The sequence below is a fragment of the Pinus tabuliformis genome, chromosome 1_1, assembly GCF_031772625.1.
Source record: "Pinus tabuliformis cultivar Carrire ecotype Pingquan chromosome 1_1, CPIR1, whole genome shotgun sequence".
In the NCBI taxonomy this organism is placed as follows: Eukaryota; Viridiplantae; Streptophyta; class Pinopsida; order Pinales; family Pinaceae; genus Pinus; species Pinus tabuliformis.
Window position 1 is genome coordinate 798,583,420 of NC_142297.1, and position 26,426 is coordinate 798,609,845.

General features: G+C 34.6%; 1 pseudogene; it reads right to left on the minus strand.

Annotated features, from left to right (window-relative positions):
• Window positions 1–5,476: 5,476 nt before the first annotated feature.
• The window catches only part of LOC149216418 (uncharacterized), a 55,500-nt pseudogene continuing 34,550 nt past the window's right edge, over window positions 5,477–26,426 (minus strand).

The following is a 26,426-nucleotide window of genomic DNA, read 5'->3' on the forward strand; positions in this document are numbered from 1 at the left end:
CATGAGTTTGGGTCATACTAATAGGAGTCTTTTTGTGCGTGAGAGTTCCTGTAGTGGAACATCTCATGGAGCCACTCCCGTGTGAGGGCATTTTCCTTGTATGATAGCGATGTCACCACCTATGTATATTATCACTTTTGGCAGCACTTAATGCAGTGGCCTACACCATCTTGACACCGGGGCCTAGAGACGTAGTCCCTCCTAGACAAACTTCGTTATCAACGTCTTGAGTTTTATGTTGCTAATGATTGTCATGTTCCTTCTTCTTTACAACATGAATTTATGTCCCTTTATGCTATTTTAATTGTAATTCTAATCACATCACGAAAGAAAAAGATCTTGGTTAAATTCGGGAGTTGAGTCAACTCGGATCAAGTTTGGTATGAGAGCGGTCTTTGCGTGGATGTGAATTGCAAGCGTGAAAAATGGAACGTGCAAAAATAAAGGGTGAAAAAGCGATGTACGAGACCATGCTCAAAATTTCCCAAAGGGTGGAAATAATGTATGCAACTCTACAAAAAGAGACAGAGGAAAATGAGCGACTGCAGCTTTAGTTGCGAGCCACGAAAGAAGCCCTGGAAGAACTGAAGCACAACAACCAGAATCTTCAAACATAGAACACTAAATTGAAGATTCTCCTACATGAAGGGGAAGAGGAAAAGTAGAGTCTGCTACAACAACTGCAAGCCAAGGATGAGGCCTTGGAAAAGATGCAGCGTAACCCATGTGAGGTAAAAAGCAATTCTCTAAATTCATGTATTTGTCCTTATGATGATTTCATTGTTTTTGAAAATCATACCACGGGGATTGGCTCCAAACTGTTGAAGAAAATGGGTTATGAAGGAAAGGGCTTGGGAATAAATGGCCAAGGCATTGTCAACCCCATCAAAGTAGAAGAATTACCCCGTCAGGCATCACTTGGATATGTCAGGAAGGAAGTTGGGGAATGCACCAAGACAGACAGTGCACCACCAACAACAGATGGTGAGCAACCCTCATCAGTTCTTTCCAACACGACAGGGAATGTAAAAGAGGTTGATTTCCTTTCTGTTTCGTCTTCACATAGTATGATTTCTGTTGGAGATGTGGAGATACCAATTGCAGGGAAAAACATGAGGCTCCTTACCAGGATGAGGCACGAGGAGGAAAAAGAACTTGGTGTTAATAACCAAGGCACAACTCAACCATTGGAGGTTGTACATAGACCTCAATTTGCAAGCTTGGGATACACCAAAGGAGAATTCTCGAAGGTGTCAGATGCTTCCGAGAATCGATGAAATCATCAAGGGAAGAGAATGATGGGAACAAATCACCATCATCCCATGGAGTGGCCATTGCAGGGAGAGAGCTGAGGCAAGCTCTTATCACCATAATGACACCAAAGATGACAAGGAAAGGTATAACCAGTATCTATATTCGAATGTTCATTTCGATTATAATCATGTTGTTAAATATGAATGTAAATCGAGGCATCAAAAAAATGTACCTTTTGTGGATTACATAACCATACATTTTCTAAGTGTTAGAAAAGAATATCAGCACACAAAAGGAGGAGGCATGAACGACCCTCTCAACAATAGGTAAAGAAACATGTTAAGTAGATATGGAGGAAGAAGACATATTACATTCATTGCAATAGAAGTGGTCACCAAAGGGCCACATGATAGAGGCTCCATCCAGAGTAGCGCCTTAAAGACAAAGTGTCGGTGCATGAACCAGGTGAAGCAGTTATTCAACAAGCAAAACCACCACAAGGGGATGACCCATTCACATCCATAAGTGAAAAATGGTTTCTAGATATGTTATCTTGTCATGGTCGTGCTTTTGTAAATAATTTTTTGCATTTTAAAATGTAAAAGTGATGATGTGTTTTCCATCACTTGTTAAGCAACAATGATGTCTAGTCTTATTTTGAGTTGCATTTTAAACTATGAAAGTGATGTTGTGTTTCCATCACTTATCAATGCAAAAATAGTGTTTGGCCTTATTTTTGTAAATCATGTGTTGCAGTGATGATGTTTTTTCCATCACTTGTTGAAGCAACAATGATATGTTGGCCTTGTTTTTGTAGCTAGGGTATTGTTTCCATTTCGATGTAAACTTGACCACCAAGTATGTGTTATAAACTCGTGGAAAGTATGGGATGCTTGGGTAATTAGATGGTCATGAAAGTCAAGCATGTAATTTGCAAAAACAATGTACTATAGGTTGTAGAGGTTGAAAGTGTCAGCTCATCACTTAAGGCTCCGAAGAACAAAGGTGAAGGAGATTGAAGTGAGACCTTTTCAGGACGCTTGCGATGCAGACAAGGTATATAGAAGTTGCAAACTATTTTTCAAGATTTTGGAGGACCAAAAGCTCCTCAGTGGGGGGGATTTATCCAGGTGGCTCCAGACACATGCATAAGTCCAAGAGGACTTATGAAGGGTAAAAAATTAAAGTGTTTGGATTGTGCTCGAACTAGGTTCGTGTTAAAGATCTCGTCGTCGTGATCGCGGTGGTGCGAACATTCGTCAAATCAAGTCTGTATGCGAAAGTTAGGAGCAGTCAAAGTTCAGGGTTGACTTGGGTGACTCGGCAGGCTTAAGGAGACAACAATTTGGACAAAATCTAGCCACCAGATTCCGGCCAACCAGGGCTAGATTCTGTGAAATTTTGTGGCCTACTTAAATTGACTCCTACGATTAATTTTCTAAATTTTCCAAATGACTAATTATTTTTTATATAATGTAAAAATATATAAAAATATATATTTTTGGGGTGGCAGGCCACCAACCCCGCCACCCCACAACAAACCACTATACTTATGCATTGATTAAGTGGAGCCGGTGGGGATTGAACCTGCCCAGCCCACGTGGGCTAGCCCCCACCGGGCGGCCCCATGTGGCATACGCCAAAACCACACACCAAAAATTCCACCATTTAGTGCACTCCACTCAAACAGTCACCATGTATTAAAACTTAAACAATATGCCAAATTTTGGTTACCAAACAAAATAGCGTGCCCAAAAAAAATGTACATGCGGATTTTGTGGGGAGGCGGGATTTGATCCCCCGTCCTCCCCTTAACAAATTTGCCCAGTTTGCCAATGCACCAAATGATCTTCTTTGGAAAGTCTGCTGACGAATTGCCATATAAACCCATTTTTCTTAGTGCACCTAGGAGGATGGACGCAGAACGTGGCACAAAGTCCAAGGCATATGCATTATTTTAATTAATTTTTGCAGGTGGAACTATGAACCTGGGAAAAGAGCAGGTGGAACCATGATTGAGCCAAATTCTCAAGGGGGCGAAATTTTCCTAGTGTCCAAATTGGACAAACTTTATGTCGATCCTACACCTCTCAGTGACACAAACTTGATGGCACAATCAGAATTTTGATCTGAGCAGAATATTTTCAGACGACCCGGAGGAGGGAATCTTTGAGGAATCTAGGGGGAATCTAAAAGATTCTTGTAGCCCAAGATTCTCACTTTGTTAGAATTCAGAAATTTGATAGTAAATTTTACCCTATTCGATGCCACAAATCTGATGTTACATGTAGATTTTCCATTTTACCATTCTATTTTTTGACCACTTTTCAAAGTGGAGTGCAGGTGTCAACATTCATGTGTGAGCAGTGATTTCCATGCGATTCGACGTCGCGAGATTGATGGTACAACCAGCTTCAGCAGTTTGACATCCTTTTCTTCAGATGGCCCCATGATGTGAGGTATATGCAGTGTGTTCATGTACTTCTTTTTGCTATGAGATGAATTGTGCTGCATAGATACCTATTTGATGTTTGATGTGGGATCTTATTTTCTTACTTGTTTCATGATTCCTGCTTGATCTGATGCAGAATCATCTGTGGGATATACTTGTTGTCATGATTCGTCATGTTTTGTTTGAGATTCCTTTATCGTCATGTTGACGGGATACTCATGTGTCACCATGTATGTTTGCATTGAGATCCCTTAGATGCCATGTTGACAGGATGTTCATTATCATCATGCATGAGTTTGTGTCATACTAATAGGAGTATTTTTGTGTGTGAGAGTTTGTGTAGTGGAACATCTCGTGGAGCCAATCCCGCGTGAGGGCATTTTCCTTGTATGATAGCGACGTCACCACCTATGTACATCATCACTATTGACAACACTTAATGCAGCGGCCTACACCATCTTGACACTGGGGCCTAGAGACGTAGTCCCTCCTGGACTTACTACGTTATCAACGTCTTGAGTTTTATGTTGCTGATGATTGTCATGTTCCTTCTTCTTTACAACATGCATTTATGTACCTTTATGCTATCTTAATTGCAATTCTAATCACATCACGAAAGCAAAATATCTTGGTTAAATCCAGGAGTTGAATCAACTCGGATCAATGTGTCACACTTTATGAAACCTAAATTAATAAATTAGCACATAATTTACCCACTTCCTTTTGTTTAGTCCTGGGATATAGAATATACTTGATTTGGTGTAATGGTGATAAAGAGTCAATATGGAACCTAAACTAACGAGAGTGGTTGCACACGCAGCAAGTCCATGCCGTTGCTTTTGCATGAAAAATATTTTAGGTGATCATTGGTACTTTTCATATACTAGGAGAGATGTACCATTGGATTGGACTCTTGTGATAGGATGGGAAAACCCTTAAACTATTGAAAATCATACACCTAGAATCTTAAATTTAGGTAACTAGATACAACACCTAGGTTCAGTAGAAGGAATTAATAGCTTAGAAGCCTCGAGAGATACCAATAAAAACATAATGAAATACATAATGAGCGAAGGAATTAATATCTTAGAAGCCTCTAGAGATACCAGTGCAAACATAATGAAATACATAATGAGCTACTATACATGGAAAGAGGTACTAAGACCGATTAATGAGCTACTATACATGGAAAGAGGTATTAAGGCCGATTACTTATACTAATACAAGTAACTGATTACTATATACCAGTACATTATGCTCAATAAGCACATTGTAAATCACTGTTTAGGATGATACGCCAGTCATACATAGCTAATACCATAAAGTCCTTGACTTTGAAATACAACCATTCTTTATCTCCATAAGGTTGGTCCAGCTATTAGTATACTCGTTCCAGTAAGAGAGCAGAACTAGTATTTTATCCCCCCACAAATTGATTGATAGCTTTAAAATAAGGACTCTATAACTGATATTAACAAAATAAAACTATCAAATCATAGAATCAACTTAAATATATTGGCAAGAAAACACCTACAACACGCTTTGGGCTTCCAACAGGCTCTACAGTCACAATGGTAGGGAAACTAGATTTTGTAGCTTCGATATCTGTGATTATACTTGGTTCGAAAGTTAGTTCATCATTATTTAGTGGATTGAGATCATTAAGAATGCAGTTCAATGGCATCTTCTCAATAGTCTGATCCTTGTGTATTTCTGCAAGAGGTGATGATAAGCTAAAAACTGTTGTTCGATCTACTGAGAGCGACCTAGCTATTCCTTTGCCTGAAATGTCAGATAGATTTGGCAATAGTTCACACGCTAATCGTAATAGAGCATTATTGTCCAACATCGCAATATATCTCTTCAATAGGAAGGGAAATACGATTAGTTGGGATATGCAATTATCTCAATTACCATTAGAATGCATGTATACTAAAAGGAAAGCATCTTGTAATTCAACATAATAAAAAAAAAACATTAGATACAAGATATTCGTTGGATGGTATATATAATTTGTACCTTTGTAAAGAGCTCCTCCAAGTGTTTGGCAAGGATAGAACCAGAACTAACAAAATGCCACTTTGTAGGCGACATCTGAAAATAAAAAACACCATACTGTTAATAAACAAAATCTGCACTATATATAATGCTTTGAAGGAATCTTATTTCTATCATCGAATCAAATCTTGGCTTAGTATATTAATTGGAATTAAACCACAAAGTCTAGTTAACAATTTAAGTTCCCAAAATCATATAACGTAGAATATGTAACATCTTAAAAGTTTAGCCTGTGATATTTACATAGTTATTCTGTGAACCTAAATTTCCAAAGGAATGCTTTGTTATCCAGTGCTTAAAATTAGTAAGCTATTAAATCTCATTGATGATGTAGACATAACACAATAAATATGCTTTGGGAAAATAATATGGGTTGATACAATAAGTAACAAAAGTATATCCTTATGGGAATGGAAATAGAAACAACAGAGCATTACACTCTAGACTCCTGTCCCAAACAGAACAAGGGAGCTTCAACTAATAGGTTAGCAGTAAAGCAAACTAAAGAGAGGCTTACGTCTGACTTGCATGAAGTACATTTGTAGCATGTTGGGGCAGCAGATCCTTTTAGAAGTATAAGCAGGCATGAGGTATACAAAACATCTGAACAAAATCCCTCCATGATTAGCATTTCCCTTTGCTAGTAAATTATGAAAAGGCTGTAGAATCAATATTGTTAAAGTTCAAGGTAAAACATACGTAAGCAGCCAAGCTGAGTGACAGAATCACTTGTTGCATGTAATATTTGCAAGCACAAACTACATTTTAGCAGAAATGTGCAACTTGTATAAGGTATCCACTCTGTATAAGTCCTTACCTGTAACCCACCATCATACTAAAATAACATGCCACCACCCATTATACTCTAGAGCGTTCCCTGGAAGAAGCCTAAAGGACCCCTTTGGACATAAAGTCGGAACTAAACGACAAAGTGTAATGGACATTCCAAAGAAAACTTCTTTTGGTCTAAGTTAATGTAACAATGGTAGTAGGGAAGAACCAGGGCACATCTATTTCCCCTTTCTATTGAATTCTTATATAGCCTAAAGGACACTTTTGGACATAAAGTCAGAACTAAACGACAATATTTACTGGACATTCCAAAGAAAACTTATTCCAGTCTAAGTTAATGTAATCGTGGTAGTAGAGAAGAACCAGGGCACATCTATTGGCTCAGTTCCATCATTTGCATGTTTGGGAAAATATCGTAATAATTTGAAAGGAAAACTTGGATTTCAAGATATTCATTCATCGACCTTCTGGCATTTGTAGTATACCATGGCTACTTCTTTAGGACTTCAACTTTAATCTTCGCCTTCAACAAATACCAGATTCCTTCACTCGTCTCTAGAAGCAACAATAAGGGACACCATGAACGAGAACTCAAACACATATGTTCCATCTCCCAACTGATAAATCAACCCCCAGTTATTTCTTCAACATACATTAACTACAACATTATTTAATTGCTAAATAACATAATAACGCCTCCATTTCAAATAAATAACTATGCCATCTTCCTCAGCATTGAACAACAATAACCTAGCACCTAAGCTGCAACAAAGTTCATGTGGTTAAACCTCGATCTTGAAGGGTGTTTTTCAAAACTTCTAAAAAAAACGACACAAATAAGTCCACATGAAGCACATGCATAGGATCGGTGTGGATAAGTGTTTCACAGATGGGCCCACATCGTGGTTCGTTTTTCACCACTTGTGCTTCTTTTAACATATCACGGCACTTGTAACAACAACTATTAACGTATCATGTAATTTTTTTTATAAAATAGTGATAACTTCTGATTCCAAGGTGATGACCCAAGATCAAGCATTCAGGTAGAAGTTGAAGCTTAAAAGCCAAGCGCAAACCCCATTTGAGCGTTGGCAGCACCCGTGAATAGTTCTTGGTCTAGTTTTCATGCTTCAATAACTTTTCTAGCATGGTCCTTTCCATATCCATGATAATTTTACTTTGTAGCAACAACATAGGTGGAAGAAAGAGAAGTCGAAGAAGCAGGTTACCCGATTAATCTATTTTTTGAACCTGACATACCACTAGACACAAGAGTAGGTCAGAGAAGCAGAAATAGACTTGGCACAGCTAGGACCTCGCTCAGCCTTCTTCCAAGCGTTGTTCTCTTTGAAATTTTGCGTCCTCCATTCCAAATCGAACAGATAGGGAAAAATTCGCATGGGGTGAAGGATCAAAACAGGTCGCATATGGTTCTGATGACTCTCTATGCCGCACGCGAGTCCGAGGTGGCACAGATACTTCATATCGGAGCCTGACCATCTTCTTACTCCATTGCGAAAATCACAATGTCCCCATCAGATACTTCTCAACTAAATGGAAATTCAATCGTCCCCGCCAAAACCTATCAAATAAGAAGAATATGATATACACATAAGTAAGCTTTCATTATCTATGCAAGCTTTATCTATCTGGTTGCTACAACATTTGCGTGGTTTGCTACAACGTTTACCCTATTTCGTTATATGTTGCTACACCATCTGCGTGGTTCGCTAAAAAATTCACTCAGTTCCTCCCTTAAGATGCTCCAGTAAATTATATTTCTGTTCCAGTTATCTAAAATAAATCTTACCTTGTCAATGCAGGGGTTCTTACAGGTGCTCTTCTTCTAGTTTCTTCCAGCGAGGGCGCTGGAAAAACAATCACAGTGCAAGAAGTGTATGATGATACCTGCCACAGAATCCATGGGAGACATACATGTAGCGGTACTCCATGGTAGCATGGAAGTCTTTTAAAAAAAAACACTTTTGTCAAAATGCAAGTCATAAAGCATAACATTTATAACATTTAATGCTCTAAACTAATGTTAGCATTAGTTTAGTGATTTCAAAATGTGAAGAAAAAAGATGAATAGAAATAAATATAACATATTTTTATGGCCTCTCGTCTCAGGAAGAGGCCAAATAAGATGGCAAAAAAGAATTGCACTGTCGAAAATGAAATTGGGCCTAAAAACATTGGTTATATCCATGACGAATCAGTGAAACTAATATTATTGGACATCATTTCGATTACAATAATCCCTGCCTTGCCTGCGGTAGGGACTAATAAATTAGCACGTAATTTACCCCCTTCCCTTTGTTTATTCATAGGGTATAGAATATACTTGACTTGGTATAATGGTGATAAAGAGTCAATTAGGTATAATAACATAGTTTTTTTTAAAGAAGATGAAGTGATTTTTTTCAATAAATTTGGAGGTATAAATTTAAGTAATTTGGTGATTTTTTTTGTTTGAAATATATTTCTAAATTCATAAATGGATTTAATGTTCTGAAAAATCCCCGGGTACTTGAATCCTACAAATTAAACAACTTAAACTCAAGTTTTTAAAATATTTGTCACATTTTGGTTAAAAATTAACAAAAAAAAATGCCATAAAAAAGGTCATGTCATCTCTACAAACTAAACAACTTAAACTCAAGTTTTAAAAAATCTCAACTACATTTTGGTTAAAATTAACCTAAAAAAATTCCTTGAAAAAGGCCATTTCATTTATTAGTTAAGCTACGCAGTTTTTTATATAAAGATTAAACCATATATTTGTATGGTGTTGGGCATGAAAAATTAGCTTTACCATAAAATCACTATGAATATGGAAGAATGAATGAATAAATGATATTTTAACATTCACGAGGCTAAAATTAGTTTATGGGACCACCAACCTCCCTGCTTTTCGTCCTTTGCAATTCAATCATTTTCTTATTCAAATTGATGATGAGTTGACCCAACCTTCTAACAATCCCCTCACTCAAAAGACAATGCCAAGGGATCGATGCTAACATATTCCCATAACTATCTCTGATGTCTCTGAAAGCATCACATTCCAAAATGAAATGTTTTTTCGATTCTACTTCCCACAAGTGCAAAAAATAAACATCCGTTCTTTCCAACCTTCTTTAGGTCTTTTCCACTCTCTCGTTTCACACCGAAATTGAGGCGAATTAATTCTTAATTGAACAATAAGAATCTTTGCTCTCCACAGAATGCTAGCTCCATTGTACTATTTTTGTTAGAGATCACAAGAATAAAATTTCTCTCTTTTTAAATACTATCAACCAATTTTTCAAATATCAAAAAATAATATTTATATAAACCAATTACATTAGTAAATAATAGTTAATAACATTTCTCCTATCTATTAATATACACATGATTATCAATTAATAACATTTCTCCAATCTATTAATATAGATATGATTATCAATTAACTGTACGTAGGAACTTGGTTTTTTAAAAGATCCAACTTGCATTAAGTCTAGGTCAAACGAGTTTTTCGGAGCAAATACGTTGTTATAACATATTATATAATATGTGTAGGGAAATAGAATAGTTAGGAGTCGTCTAACGAGGCGGAGGAATTTCCCGGATGGTTAAAAGTGGCTGGAATCTGGGCAATTTTTTTTCAAAAATCTTGTAAAGACAGTGTTTGAATCATGTTTTTGATGGTGGAAATGGATTCAACACCATCAAAAACAGATAGGGCACCTAAAATTGAAGTTTAACAACTATAACTCGGATTTACAAAAATCCTTGCCCGATTTTCTCTAAATATCAGAGAAAAGATTGGTATTTAGTGGTTAACACGAGAATGAGATAAGAGGCCAAGAGGCCACTCACTACGTTTAATAATTCTATGTTTAATAAGTCCTTCAATACTCGTTCAAATGGGCCACGACCCACGGAATTTATATCATAAATTTAGTAAAACATGTAACACCACACCACTACCCACCCCACCTTATGATATCCAGCATGGGTCTAGATCCACGCATATAGGTTTTTTAAGTGCTTTAATGATTCAAACTCTTTCTGGTCTTAAAAGGCAAATCATTATATTAATAATCCAATTTGTCTTTTCTAATTATTATATCTATTTTTAAAAGTGTTTTAATGATGCAAAGTCTTTGGTCTTTTAAAAGATCCAACTTGTATTAGGCCTTCGCGAGTGTCTGACAACAAAAAATTTGTTATATTAATAACATATATTATATATGGAAATGGAATAGTTATTTGAAACTTTGTTATATTAATAACATATATTATATATGGAAATGGAATAATTATTTTTTAATATCGACGGGTGTTTTTATTGAGGGATAAATAAAAAATAATGTGTGGGTTATATTGAAAAATAATAATAATAAAAATAATAAGATTAAATTTAATGTGTTGTTTTAATAAAATTATAAATAATTATTTTGGAAGGAATTTGTGATATATTTTTGAAATTTCGTCGATGGTTCGAATTAATTTATGTGGTTTATCTTTAAGTCAAAGGTGAAAAAATCAATCTTCTCAAATGTTTAAATAGCCATGTCTTAATGACTAATTTCTGACATGGATGTTGCTCGACTATTTAAACATTTGAGAAGATTGATTTTTTCACCTTTGTCTTGAGGATGAACCACATTAGTTGGTTTGAAATGTCGACCAAATTTCAAAAATGTGATTAATTTTTACGACAATTCTATTATCAATATGGATCACAAAAGTCTAAGATCTAACAATTTGAAATATATATACTATAAAAAAAATGATTATTTTCATTTTGCAAGGCAATTATGGTTTGTGGTCACTCAGTGGCTGCTACGTTCACGGGCAGTAATTTACACAGATTCATCAAAGACGACTTAATATATCGAGCCTAACCCCAAGGGCATCGAGGAAATTTGACCTCCTCACCTCCCAATAGGCGAGGTACTTAGCAACGAGGGGATATTGATTATTTATATTTGTAATCATGGTATTTTGTATTTTATTATTTAAATTTAATTAATAAACATATAAGAATATTTCTATATATAAAGATGTGAAATATATATAAAATATAAATAATCTACATTCATTTAATCATATAAATTAAAATAAAGATGATTCATATACGTAATTATGGTATTTTAGAATTTCATATCTAAATTTGATTATTAACATAAAAAAACTACACTCTCTTCCCCTAAAAGAAAAATGTCAAGTGCACATGTATGTAACTATATGTATTATTAAGGTTTTAATAAAACCAACCTAGATCCATTTTAACTTAGGATCTATCAAGTGCCGAGAGGGATCAAATCTCTCATGGTGCAAACCCTTTTTTTGAGTGCAAAACTTGAGGAAAGGTTCGGACCTCAAAAGATTTGATCCATCTCAACCCTTAATAGATCTGAAGTTAAGATGGATCTTGAAGCCTAATAGTAGATCATGAGTGTATGAAGTTAAGACAGTCTACTTGAAGCTTTGTTGTTAGACCGTAAAACTTAATAAGCTCCTCTACTATATCATAAAACCCAATAAGACTATATACTTGATATTAACTATCCCTGGTTTAATTTTATTTTTAATTTTATCATTCCATCTCCTAAATAAAACTCAATAACAATTGTATCTAAACTAAGTTGTTATGAACATCTAATAGACATATTCTAGTAAATTTTCATGATGAAGTTAAAACTAATGGTCGACAAAGTCTAAACGAAGTAACTCCAATAAATTTTAATATACACAAAAGAATATAAACAAAATGTAGGAATGCATGCAATCGATTTTATTTTTTCGTGTTCGCATTTCTCTTCACACTGAAGAGTAAAATCTCAAAAATATAAAATAAAATGAATAACATAAAAAACAACCTAGAAAAATCTAATCTTTGAAGGTTATGTAACAAAGTGAGCAAGGTTGTTTTTCCCAAGTTTTACGTGGATGACATGCATCCATAGAGTTATAAAGTCTTCATGTATTGTGCCTTTATTAAGTGGTTGTCTTTTCCAAATCGGATATGAAAATTACTTAGAGTTATGATATTTGTGTGAGAAAGTAGGGTTTACTTTGATCCAACTAGAAGCTTTTATTGCAATGAACGTGTGAGATTAGTGAAGAATACCTTTAAATAGGCTACATTAGAGAAGAATACGATGGGAAAAACCATAGGTTGTGAAAACGTCGAGCCCAAAAACCTCTATCTTTAAATTTACTATTTTATCTCAATTATTAATTATTTATTTTATTTTTATTTTTTATTTTTTATTTTTATTTTTATTTAATTTGACCATTAGAGAAGAATACCATGGGAAAAACCATGGGTTGTGAAACTTGACCCTAAAAACCTCTATCCATAAATTTACTAGTTTAATTATTAATTAATTATTTTATTTTTATTTATTTATTGATGTAATTTGACCATTAGATAAGAATATCATGGGAAAAATCATAGGTTGTGAAAACCTAGATGAGAAACACCTTCATCCATAAGTTTACTATTTTATTCAATTTTATTTTAATTATTAATTATTAATTTTTTGTTTTTTCTAATATTTATGTAAGTTGACCATTAGATAATAATATCATGCGCAAAATCATAGGTTGTTAAAACCTAGAGCCCAAATACTTCCATCCATAAATGTACTATTTTATCTACATTTTATTTTAATTATTAATTATTAACTTTGTATTTTATTTTATTTCATTTTATGTTTTAAGCAAAACCATGGGTTTTCAAAACCTAGACCCTAAAAACCTTAGCTAAATTTACTATTTTATATCAATTTTATTTTAATTATTAATTTAAATGTTTTTATTAATTTTATTTATTTATGCAATTGTACCAAGTCAAAATGTTTACAAAACATAACATAGCATATTTATACTTGTAAGCTCGACATTTGAAAACTATTCACATATTTAACTCCTACACATCTTACATCTAACACCTACACATCTAACATCTAATGCCTACACATCTCCCCATACTCATTGTAGAGCGCCTCTCGATGCAATTAAAAATATGAATATTTCTATATATAGAAATGTGAAATTTAAATATAATATAAATAGTATTATTAAGAACCAACATAAATCTATCTTAACTCTGAATCTACCAATTGTTGAGAGAAATCAAATCTCTCAAGGTTCAATCATTCCCTCAATTTTTATACTCAAAAATAGGTTTGCATCTTGAGAGAATTGATCACTCTTGGCACTTGATAATGATAAAAAATTATGATAAATATAAATGTGAAAGTTTATATATTATGAATAGTATTATTAAGAACCTGCATAAATATATCTTAACTCTGAATCTATCAGTGTTGAGAGAAATCAAACCTCTCAAGGTGCATATCATCCCTCAAATTTTACACTAAAAAAGAGGTTTGCACCTTGAGAGATTTAATCACTCTTGACATTTAACACACACACACAAATTGGATTTTATTATTATTATAGAGTGTGTTACTTAATCAATAATATATTAAATAGCTAACATGTCAAATATGTGAATAATAACTTAGTTGAGAAAAACTTTCAAACAATTTCATACCTCAAATTCAAATAATTAATTTATCTATTTCTCATAGTTAAAATAATATGTAATCGACAATGAGAAAAATAATCCAAAATGATATGAGACATCTATTTCGTCACTCACTGAAATTTTACTGGTTTTAATTCATTTTACTAATTATTGAAAAGTAGTGTTGATGTTTGGATAAGTTGTTGCTGATGTTGAAGTTGATGCAGGAGTCGGAGTCAACTATTGTTGTCGTCAGATGTCAATCCTTTAGTGGATGGGGGGATACATTGGAGTTTATACTCTAGCCTTGCTTATTCTAGAAAAAAAGAAGACAATTAACTCTCAAATGTCACCATACAACTTAGACACAATTGGAAAATGGAGGTAAGCTCTTTTTGTTGTTGCAAATAAAATAAATTTTGAGTTGGGGCTGTATAATGGCTGATGAAATCTCCAAATATCCCTATACATTCATCTTTGTTTTCCTCACTTATTAGATTCAAAGGTATATCATATTATATCTAGGATTTTCTTACTAGAAATTTTATTATCGATATTATACAATGACAAGGGGGTTGTTGTTGTATAATATCATGGAATGAGAGCTAAAAATAGTTCCAAAAACACCCCTCTATGTCTCCAAATATTCGACTAGATTGGGTGAAAAAATAAAATATTCTGAAGAAAGAGTTGTGATAATGGTAGCATGAAAATAGGAAGGCAAATGTCGTAAGGATTGTGGAATTTGGAGGGATTGAGAAAACCACCCTCACAAAATATTTTTTCAATAGAAAGAGATCTAATTACCAATGTTCTTGTTTTTTATTTGATGTTTGAGAAACCCCTTTGAATTCATTGCAGAGTACACCTTTTCATGGTTCAACTCAGTTGTCTGACAAAATAAATAATATTGTTAAAGGTATAAAGAAGCTTACAAAGCATCTCTCTTATTTTCCCTCTCTTAGCATTTTAGATGATTTTGATCATATTGAATAGCCAGAACCATTAATGTCACTAGCAGAGGATGTCCTTACTTCGAGTAGCTTGACTCTAGTTATGTCTTGTAATAAGGACATACTTAACCATGAGAATATTTGAGTATCAATATTATTAGAAATATTTGTGTATTGATAAAAATGATAATAATACTAATTTTTCACTATTTTTAAATTAATTTAACTTTTAAAAACATAATTATAATTATTCAAGAGAAATATCTAATAATTTTTTTTTTAATTTTCTAAAAAATAATTAACATCGTAACCATCTTTCGCCCAATTTTGTATTTAAATAATCAATAGCTTTTCTATAACATTTTTATTACCATGTCCATCACCTAAACATACATTCAATTTACATTGATAATAATATTAAAAATAAAATCATATATTACCATATCCATTATCTAAAAATACATTCAATTTCATTATAATATTATAAATAAGAATATAAATATAAATATAATAATAATAATAATTCACACAATCTCTTTAAAACATATTCATACAATCTCTTTTAAACGTATATTGTTAAATTTTATCCATTTTATATATTCATCACCTTTTACAACAAAACAAGTTTAACATATTTTTTAGATGTCAAAATTAAAATATTTCCTCATCTCACAAAGATAAGCGACATGAAGGGAAAAAAATGAATCATATGACGTCACATCATATGAGAATGAATTCCATTCTTGAGAAAGAAAGTTATGGTGGCTTGAGCATTTTATTTAAAATTTAATAGATTTGCTAAGGCCAACAAATTTATATATATATATATATTATTTGTTTTTATAAATTCATATATTATTTGAATTTATATATATATTATTTTATATATATATTATTTGTTTTTATAAATTCATATATTATTTGAATTTATATATATGTTATTTTTTTATATAAAAACCGTGGTGAGCTTAAGATATTTTAGTTAGCTAAATGGAAGTTGATAACTACACCTAAATTTTAAAAAGATAGGATTTAACAATATTTATTTGTTTGGTTAATCCTTAGTTACAATTTCTTTTCGGAATTTGCTTACAAAATAAAATCTTAAGAGGAGGATAATTATATAGAAATGCATGAAAACAAATTTACTCTTGCACTCCGTCAGAATGAAGAAGAGAAGTATAAAATATGCATCAAATCAATGCAAATCCATGGCATTAGCCTTCCTTGTGATTGGTAAGTACTTGGCATGGGGGTTGACAATGGGGCGGGTTGACAATGGGGCATACGTGAGGGTAGGGGCTAATGCAATAATGGGATGTGAAGAAGTATCTAATAAATTTTTTGCTATTTTTTCAAAAAATAAATAAAAAAACATCGTAATTATCCTTAACCCAATGTTATATTTAATTAATCAAATATAGCAATAGAGAACTTAACACTTAACTTTTCTATTACCATATCTCATTTTTTTTTTATATGGTGGTTCATGGATACTAGGTGGTTGCTACATCCATAGGAAAATCCGAGAAGATCAACCCCGAAGGGAATCGCATCACAACGACCAAACTAGCAGGGCCTAACCCCAAAGGGTGTCAAGGATAATTAACCCTATGACCTCCCCATCAATGAGGTACTTAGCAATTGGAACTCGACCAATTGAGCTAACCCTTGGGGCTCTACTAACATATCTCGTTACCTAAATATATACTCAATTTATTTATAATAACATTACAAATAAAAATAAAAATGGAACTAATAGTTCACACAATCTCTCTTAAACATATATTGTTAATCTTTACCCACTTTATATATTCATCACCAGATAAGTTTAATGTATGTTTTAGATGTCAAAAGCTAAATTGTTTCCTCATCTCACAGAAAAAAGCAGCACGTTGAAAAAAATGAATGATATGGCATCACCACACAAGAATGAATTTCATTCCACCTATTGCAGGATACTAAGTGCACATATATGCAAAGGAGTATTACTTTATTTAGGAAGAAAGTAACACTGGCCTAATCATTTTATTTAAATATTAATATATTTGCTAAGGTCATGTTGTCGGTGCGAAAATGACCCTCTAAAATATTTTCCTATGTCAATTTTGGAGCCTATAATAACTGTCATTTCAAGCCCCCTTGAGTTGTCATGTTGTTTGATTTGTTATCTATGTGTTTTCTCCTAGTGTCGCATCCTCCTAAATCAATGTTTCCTAAGCATCGTCACTAAACCATTAGAAGTGCTTGAGTTAGTTATTCCATGGTTAGCTGAACTCATGATCTTTCTTGACTTAAAAGCTTGCCTTATCGCCATGCACACACTAGAAAAACACTCAAAAACATGAACAAACAAACAAAAGCAAGAAAAACACTCAAAAGAAAAAGTGCACTCCAAGTTGGTGAAGACATGAGCTCAACTTGAGCGCACTGCTTCAGGTCGAAGAAGTGCAACCTTCTTGAGTGCACTTCTTCATGCTGAACAAGTGTGCCCTCCATGAGCACGCTCCTTCGTGATGAAGACATGCATCCTTTCCGGATGCATGCACTTGCCATTTATTGCAGGTGGACGCACTCCTAGAAAGTAGGAGCCCACTTAACTTATCTTAACTAATCCTTTCATGGGACGACAAGTGGAACTCATGCATGAATCAATTTTTCATGTAAACTTCTTTAAAACAACACAACTAATCATTCTTCTTGCATAATCATTCCATCTGAGTTGGGCACACAGCGGGAAATCAAGAGTCTCTTCATCAACCAGTGTAATAAGAAAGTTTTGCATGTTGAATCTTTTCATTTCCTTTCATAATTTCACTGTCATTCTTCCTTTTATCGTTGTTGATCCTTTGTTTTTCAGTTTGGTTGTTGGTGCTTATGTTGAATCTTCATGTTGCAAGTGTTAATCTTTTGTCATAGTAGAAACTCTTCACATTCTTGAAACCTTTCATCTTCCACCTTGAATGTGACAACAACTATAAAGCCTTGCAAATATTTATTCTCCTCATCTTAGCATCAAATCTTGCTATTCAAACTTGTTTCTAAGCTTCCAATAGGTATAGCGCACTTCTTGAGCTCAAAGCCCAATCAACCTCAAAAATTGTGCCCTGTTTGATCAAGTTTTCCTCTAGAGCACACTTCTTCACCACGAAGAACTGTGCCCTCTCTTGAGCTCATCACAAAGGCACGAAGCATCTTCATTCATCCCTTCGGCATGCAAAAGTGTGCCCTCCTTTGTCTTCAGCACATGGGGCATTGTGAAGGCCCAAAGTCTTGTCAACCTCATCCTTCATCAATTTGGAGTGCAACAGTGCACCCTCCTTGTCTCCTTGACTGCATGAGTGCATAGGGAACACACGAAGGCCCAACATTTCATCCCTTTGATCCTTTAGGGTCTGCTAATGCGCCCTAGATGATTTTTTACACTTAGTTGAGCGTGTGAGCACATTACAAAGACCTGAAGGACACTGCATGTTCTTTCATTCTTTGAAAGTGTGACCTCCTAGTTTGCGTGATCATTTTCTCATGCATGCAAGTTTTTTTGCACTGCCATTCATAGTTTTTCATGTTCTATCATTTTTTATGGTTCTTCGTATATGATTTACAAGTGTTATTGCATACGTAGGTTGTTTTAAGCTAATATTGTCACTATGAATGTGTTCCCCAAACAAGTGTTCATGCAACAAGTATTTCCACCTTGTCATCATCTGTTGGAGCCATCCCACCTCATAAAGTGGCCTCCAAATAAATTTCAGAAGCAAGCATTGATGAACCTATAGAAGTTAGAAAGACAAATATACCCATATATGCAGATACAGAGTGCTTTATTGATAAGGATACAACGATCACATGGAGAAAGATGTATAACACATTCATGTAGGAAAGGTTTGCTGAGGACTTAGAATATTTGCATGCATACATTAACATAAAAAGGTATAGGATGCACAAGATCACATGCATATTCCTAGTCATTCCATGTGAGGAAGTGATTGAATGGATCATTACACACATGGATGACTCTCACCTTATGTTACGTAGTGAGAGTGGTGGGTCATCTCACCGACTATTCTAGTGAAGATATGTATACATATTATAAGATTCCCATGCCCAATGAATATACAAATGACAACTTCTACACAATATGGGCAAGCCTCGAAACTAGTGACGTTATCAAATCATGGTGTCGAGAGCCTACCGAGTTTCACCATCGCCCATCTGCAGTCAATCCGACAAAGATTCTTAGAGATGTATATTAGTACTTGATAGCCATGTATTTTCGGTTGTATGGGTGTAAGAACATTTAGGTGTTCAAAGAAAATTGGATATACACACTCAATATAGTAGTGACATGTGGTAGAACTTTCAATTGGACAGATATCTTGTCATTGGAGTTGCAGCATCAGGTAGGGTGGGAAAAAGCATCTTTACGGGTGAACCAGGCAACAAAATTTTATATGTTTGCATTTCTCTTAGATAGAATCTATGCATAGTATAAGTTCCCAAGAATGAACTAGAACTAGACCCCTGAGGAGAATTTCCCAGTTTGCTTCCATTATAGAGTGTTATTAGAGGCAAGCTTCAAAGGCGTATACAAAAAATTGGCCAAACACTTCTTTGTAGTTATCTTTCACATGATATTTAAGATCAATCCTCCTTGCATGTCCAATCAAGTAAAGGAGTCACTTCGAGGTATCACAGACTGGTTTACAGCTCTCAAGGTTACATACATCAGGTGCTTTAGTTGTTAGATATCCCCTCATCTTATGTCGTGATATGTGACGAACAAAGTGTTCATCTAAGAAGTCACAAATCAAATAGACAAGGGATTGTCAAGTATTCTTCACAGGAGGAAGAAATCCCCTAAGCCTATTTTTCCATTGAGGATCAAATTGTATGAGTTAAAGAGCCACAAGGCAACAACAACAGAGATACAAGAGTTGGACCGCCTACATTTCGCCACTAAAGAATTCCATGGATATGATCCTAGGCGAATTGTCAAGCAACCTTGTAAAAGGATTCATCACAATACGGGGTACTCATCGACGTCCACAACAGAAGATGAGAATATAAAGAACTGGTACAATGCCAACATGAAGATACATCTAGTAATGGAGACTAGTTTGCCCCATGATCCACTAGCTCAAGACTTGCAAGTGCAGTAGGAGGAGGAGATAACACCTCAAGCAAATAAAGTAGCTCCAAAGAAAAGGATCAAGTATTCCTCGACAAGTGAGAGTAGAAAGAAATGGAAAGTTGATCATTTAAACTCAATTTCTATTCAAGCAGAGCAAGAGAGGAGAGAAGTAGATGAAGAAGAGAAAAGAAGGATAGAAGAAGAACAAAAGAGGCAGTCCCAAGAGGAGGAAGCCATACAAATATTGGAAGAGGAACAATCCAAGGAAGAAGCTACCATCCAACCAATGGATGAAGAACCTAATACTCTAAGAGAACATCCTCTCACAGGTGGTCATATTCTCTTTGGAGAGATGGGGATCACGCCTCCACCAACAGACAGAGTCATGCATATATGTAGTGTAACGTTTGATTAGCTGAAGAAGAGTATCATGCCACAAAGACATAGATATTTCTCAAAGGATACCCAATATCTAGTCTTAATGTCTATAGAGAAGGTAATAACTTCAAACACCAGAAGGAATCCTAGGTCAGTCATAGCAGTAAATGTTGCATTTGCTACAACAACACAAGAGAAATCTGATTACTTGTTGAATGAGAATGCGAGAATGAGAAGAGAACTTGTTGTGGTGAAGAAATAGGTGGAACATCTTGTGGCAGAGAATCAACGCCTATCATAATAGAAATTCAACACTGTAGAATGGCAATCAACCACACAAGAAGAGTTGGGGCCAATGGACGACACCATGGCACGACTATATGATGAGATCATACTTATACAACAGGTCATGGCTCCTCTCGTTGGCATTCACAAGAACACACAAGAAGTGGTGAAACTCCTGAAGATATCAAATAGAGAAGTTGACGAGATGCAGGAGTGGACTGCCAAATATCTCGATGCTACCCAACATCTAGAAAAGAAGAATATGACTGTTACAGAGATATACATAGTTCAGTTGAGACTCCACCTATAGAACTACTCATAGCTTGGAGCATAGTTTGTTAGTACTATGGATGTGTATAATCGATTTCATAATGGGTTTGAGTATCTAACACGAAAACATGGGATGCCTACCATCGGATTATTTGAAGCAATCAGAGGCGGAGAAGAAGTCATCTTCTAGGAGATCAATGAATATATTGAACAAATGAAACGGGAAAAAAACAGGAAAGATTTGAGGTAACCAAATACATTATTCTACTGTACGTCTTTGCACCATTCAAAGCACACATGAAGCTCTCATGGATGTGGAATAATTTGCAGCCAATCTCCAAGAACATACTGATGGAGGCACTAGAGGTGAAGATGTGCTACAAAGAGGACATGCCAATTTGGGTCGAAACCATCACAAAGGAGTTCATAGAATGCCACACTTACATTACAAGTGAACTCCATAAGGAAGCAAATGATTTATCCATTTTATCAGCGTTTGTTCCGATTATCATTTTTGTCTTATTAAGACACCGTCTCATATTTAATTTGTATTATGTAATAAATGGTATGTAATGAAGTCCAAGGGACACATGTGGAATGTGAATAGTTGCATATTGAATGTAATGAGTCATGAATAGAATATGAATAGTCATAGAAGTCAAAGAGCCATGAGGAAGATCAAATGTTATTGTTATTTTTTATAAATAGATCCTCATAACTCAATCAAGGGGGATTTTGGAAGGTTTAGATTCTAGAGGTCTTGCCTTGGATTCTCTTGTAAGACATAGGAGATATATCATTCTTTTGAGAAGCAAGTTTTGGCTTCGTGTTCCACTATTGGATACAATGTTTCATCCATGTAATTATGTACTTTGGTATCTTGCACTTATAATCAGAAACTCAATGATTTGACACGTCTTCATACATGTATCATAGATGTAGTTGGACTATTATGGTTATATTTATGGTATATGTTGCTTTATTTACATACTAACTTAATGAACTAATTCATTGCTTAGCTATGGCTATTATTGAATAAGTGTTGTTATGTTTTAATGATTTTCCTTTATTATGTGGATTAATATGCAGGTATTTAACAAGCCTTTCTCTTTATCCCTGGATTCCCCTTTAGGATAGTACTATTACTTTTCTAACTGGTGCCTTGTTTCACTCACTATCCATGGAAATCTCCCTCATATACCTTACATTGGGTGTCTCACAAATCTCACATTCTTTCTTCCCCAAAGTAGTGTGTGTTCTCTTGTGTTGGTTGATAAACAATGAAAATATTTAAATCATTCCAATGGTGGCTGAACCGTATGAATGGATGGGACTCATACACCAAGTGGTCTGAGGTCTAATTGGGAATTCACATTGGGGAGATCCCCTTACAATGTTGCCGGCGTCCAACACCGTCAAAATTTTTGGCGCTCAAAGGAGGGCCAAATGAAAAGCCAAGCTTGTGAAGTCTATTTGAGTCTATTACCTTTAATGGTTTCATCCCAGATTATAATCCCGGGGTGTTTTCCAAAGCTTTAAATATTTCAATCCCCGTGGAATTTTTACATAACTTGTCACATCTTAAATTCAATGGAAAGGGTATGAAAACCATACTTGATTACATGATTGAACTCATTCAAGTTAGTTTTTCAAGTGGAATTTATTCTTAAGAAATTCTCACTCGATTGTTTACCCTTACATTGGATGGTCATGTGAAGCGATGGTGCTACTCTCTACCCACTACTTCGATTATATCTTTCAATAATTTGGTTAATGAGCTTCATCACGTCTTTGAAAAGTATGGCTATTAAGACGTTCTTGATGAAATCGATCAACTTAGAATGGAACCCAATGAATCTCTTAAACATTTCACTGATTGATTCCTTCATCTTTGGTACAAATTCCTAGACGAGGATGTGGAATGGAAATGATTGGATGAGAAATTTCATTTCTTAGTCTGGACATCAAGGAAATATTTTGAATATGACTCATCATGTCCTCCTACTCCAAAATAATTTCAACATCTTGAGGAAGAATTGTACCTGCCTTTTGTTCCATGTCCTCCTCCTTTTGATGTTTTGTGTTTTGAACCTCAGGTGATCATTCAATCAGAAGGTCAATTAGTAGATGAAGAATTGTTTTTTCTCTCACATATTTCCCTTGATGGTGATTCATCTAATATTATCAATCAACCATCTCCCAATCTTGATATTCTACCAGTCAATCTTCCACTTGTTAAATCAAATTGAACCCTTGGATGATCATGACCCTAATGACTTCCTTTGCTTTGAATTATACAGTGATGATTGTTCAAGTCATATGGATGAATCTTTGTTCTTACATGAAGAGTTGGATTGCAGCAATTTCAAATGGAGTTTGATGCGATTATCGAAGATTTTCTTTCAGGTATATCTCCGTTTGATCAAGAAAATTATATGCTTATCATCAGATATTTTTGCAATAATCTTTAAAATCTATCTGCTTCTAAATCTCATGATTTGGGTAATGGATCTTGTTTTCATAAGAAACTGACCATGTTTTCCCAAATTGATTATCAATCTTGTCAGGATTCAAATATGGGTCAGGTGATAGGACACTTCAGCCTACGTTGATGGTTATGTCAGGTTCCTATAACCATGACGATATTTGTGAGTTTGGTAAGTTTATCATTTTTTTTGCACTATTTTATCATTCAGGTCATCATATGGGATGTTGAATCTCTCTTGAGGGATTCCTATTTTATCCACATAAAATTATTCAACCCCCAGGGGAGGAGAATTAATATGAATATTAATCTTCGATCGCTACATCCCCTCTCAAGAAAATATCTAATATGTAATGTAGAAACAAGGAAGAATCTTAACAAATCATTTTCATTATCCATAAAAGAATATCACATGCACAATAGCTTAGATTGGGGTCAAGCCAATAATAGTGGTTATGACACAGATCTGTCCTTGTTCAGTGTTTCTTGTTTATATTTCCCTAAAGGTTGTTTCCATGATCCCATTGCAGACTCGCTAGAAGTCTCTTTTCAGTCTAGACCCATGTCTCGTGGCTTGTACTTGTATGCTCTTAGCAAAACCTTGTATGGTCATAGTTTGGGTAGTTTTTGTTGTTGTATATTTTATCACTTGAAGTAGCAGTTGAGTGCAGTACACCATTGTGGTTGCGCTTCCTATTTCCATCAGTTAGTGCATATGTTTGCACAATTTCTCTTATGACTGCATTAATTTCTATTTTGGTTTTCCACAATCATATCTTCTAGTCTAAAGTTTAGAAGCAACTTGTTTGAATGCATTGGAAATTTCACTTTACATGACCTGATGCTGCACTATTTGGGTTAGGTTAGGATAGATTGCATGTAGTTAGATGAAATGCATTCTTATTGTGTTCTTTGGTCTTTATTGTTTCAACTTCATTCTTTTGGTTTTATTTATCTTTAAATAAAGTCGGTTTTGAGCTTCCAGATGACGTGGTTAATATTTTGTGCAAGGAAAGATGTAGTGCCGTATAACCATTAGATTATATGTTATCGTCTTCCTCGATTTGGTTTATATTTTTAGAGTCGATTCTTTTTCGATGGAAAACATGATCCTTTAGTCGGGAAGATTTAAGAAAACCATGATTAGCATTCTCATTCCTATGCTCGGTCTTGTTATGAATAATGTGTTCTTGATTATCTATTTGTGTAGAATAAGATAGGGGGGGAATTTTAGTGAGAAAAGCATCAAAGGTTAAAACATGTCACTAAAATAACAACCTCCCCTGCTCTCAATAAGTCGAGATCCCTCTTCTACATGTTGAAAAATAATAAGTGACAATGCACAGTCCTATGAAAAAAGAAAATAAAAATAAAGGGTGAAAGAAGATAAAGGATTCTTACGCGGGGAGGTGAAGCAAGTGAATTTACTTGGTACTAACGAGGCTTGTTGGCAGTGAAGAAACATTTTTGTTCCTGAATCATCTCTGTTGAGGTACCTTCCAAGCCTGCTGGAAGTGGAGCAATGATAGAGATGTAAAAATCACATTTTGATTGGTTTTTATCACCATACTATATTACCCCTACTTACAATGACAAGATAATGATATGGCTTGTTATATTGTTGTGTTACCATAAATAATGGAACAAGGAAGACTATATATTTAACCATGTAAGAATGGGGAACAAAGGTAACCCACTGAATGAATCAATACTTCTTGAATAAATGAGACTTTGCACTTACAATGAAACCATTTAAGAGAAACTAGGGTTCTCCCAGTGTGTCGCTGCGACAACAACCCTCCAAAAATTTTTCCTATGTCAATTTTGGGACCTACAATAACTGTAATTTCAAGCCCCTTTGAGTCATCATGTTGTTTGATTTGTTATCTATGTTTTTTCTCCTAATGTTGCATCCTCCTAAGTCAATGTTTCCTAAGCATCGTCACTTAACCATTAAAAATGCTTGAGTTAGTTATTCCATGGTTAGGTGAACTCATGATATTTATTTACTTAGAAACTTTCCTTATCGCCATGGACATGCTAGAAAAATACTCAAAAGCACGGAAAAGAAAAAAAAAAGAAAGAAAAACACTTAGGAAAGAAGAAGTGCACTCCAAGTTGGTGAAGACATTCGTTCAACTTGAGCACACTCCTTCGGGTCGAAGAAGTGCACCCTTTTGGAGTGCACTCCTTCATGCTCAACAAGTGTGCCCTCCATGAGTGCACTCCTTCGTGTCGAAAACATGTGCCCTTTCTTGATGCATGCATGTGCCATATTGTTGCATGTGGGCAAACTCCTAGAAAATATGAGCCCACTTAACTGCTCTTAAATAATCCTTTCATGCAATGACAAGTGGAACTCATGCATAAGTTAGTTTTTAATGTAAAATTATTTAAATGAAATCAATTAATAATTCTTCTTGTATAATAATTCAATCTGAGTTAGGCACATAACTGGGAATCAAGAGTCTCTTCATTAACCATTGCAACAAGTAAGTTTTTCATATTGAATCTTTTCATTACCTTTCATGATTTCACTGCCATTCCTGCTTTTCTTGTTGTGGATCCTTTTCTTTTAATTTTTTTTTGGCATTTATGTTGAATCTTCAGGTTGCAACTGTTAATCTGTTGTTGCATGCAAAAACTCTTCACATTCTTGAAACCTTTCATCTTCTACCTTGAATATGACAAACAACTATAAAGCCTTGCAGATCTTTCTTTCCTCATATTAGCATCAAATGTTGTTGTTCAAACTATTTCTAATATTCCAATGGGTAGAGCACACTTATTTACTTGGAACCTCGATTAACCTAAAAAATTATGCCATGTTTGATCAAGTT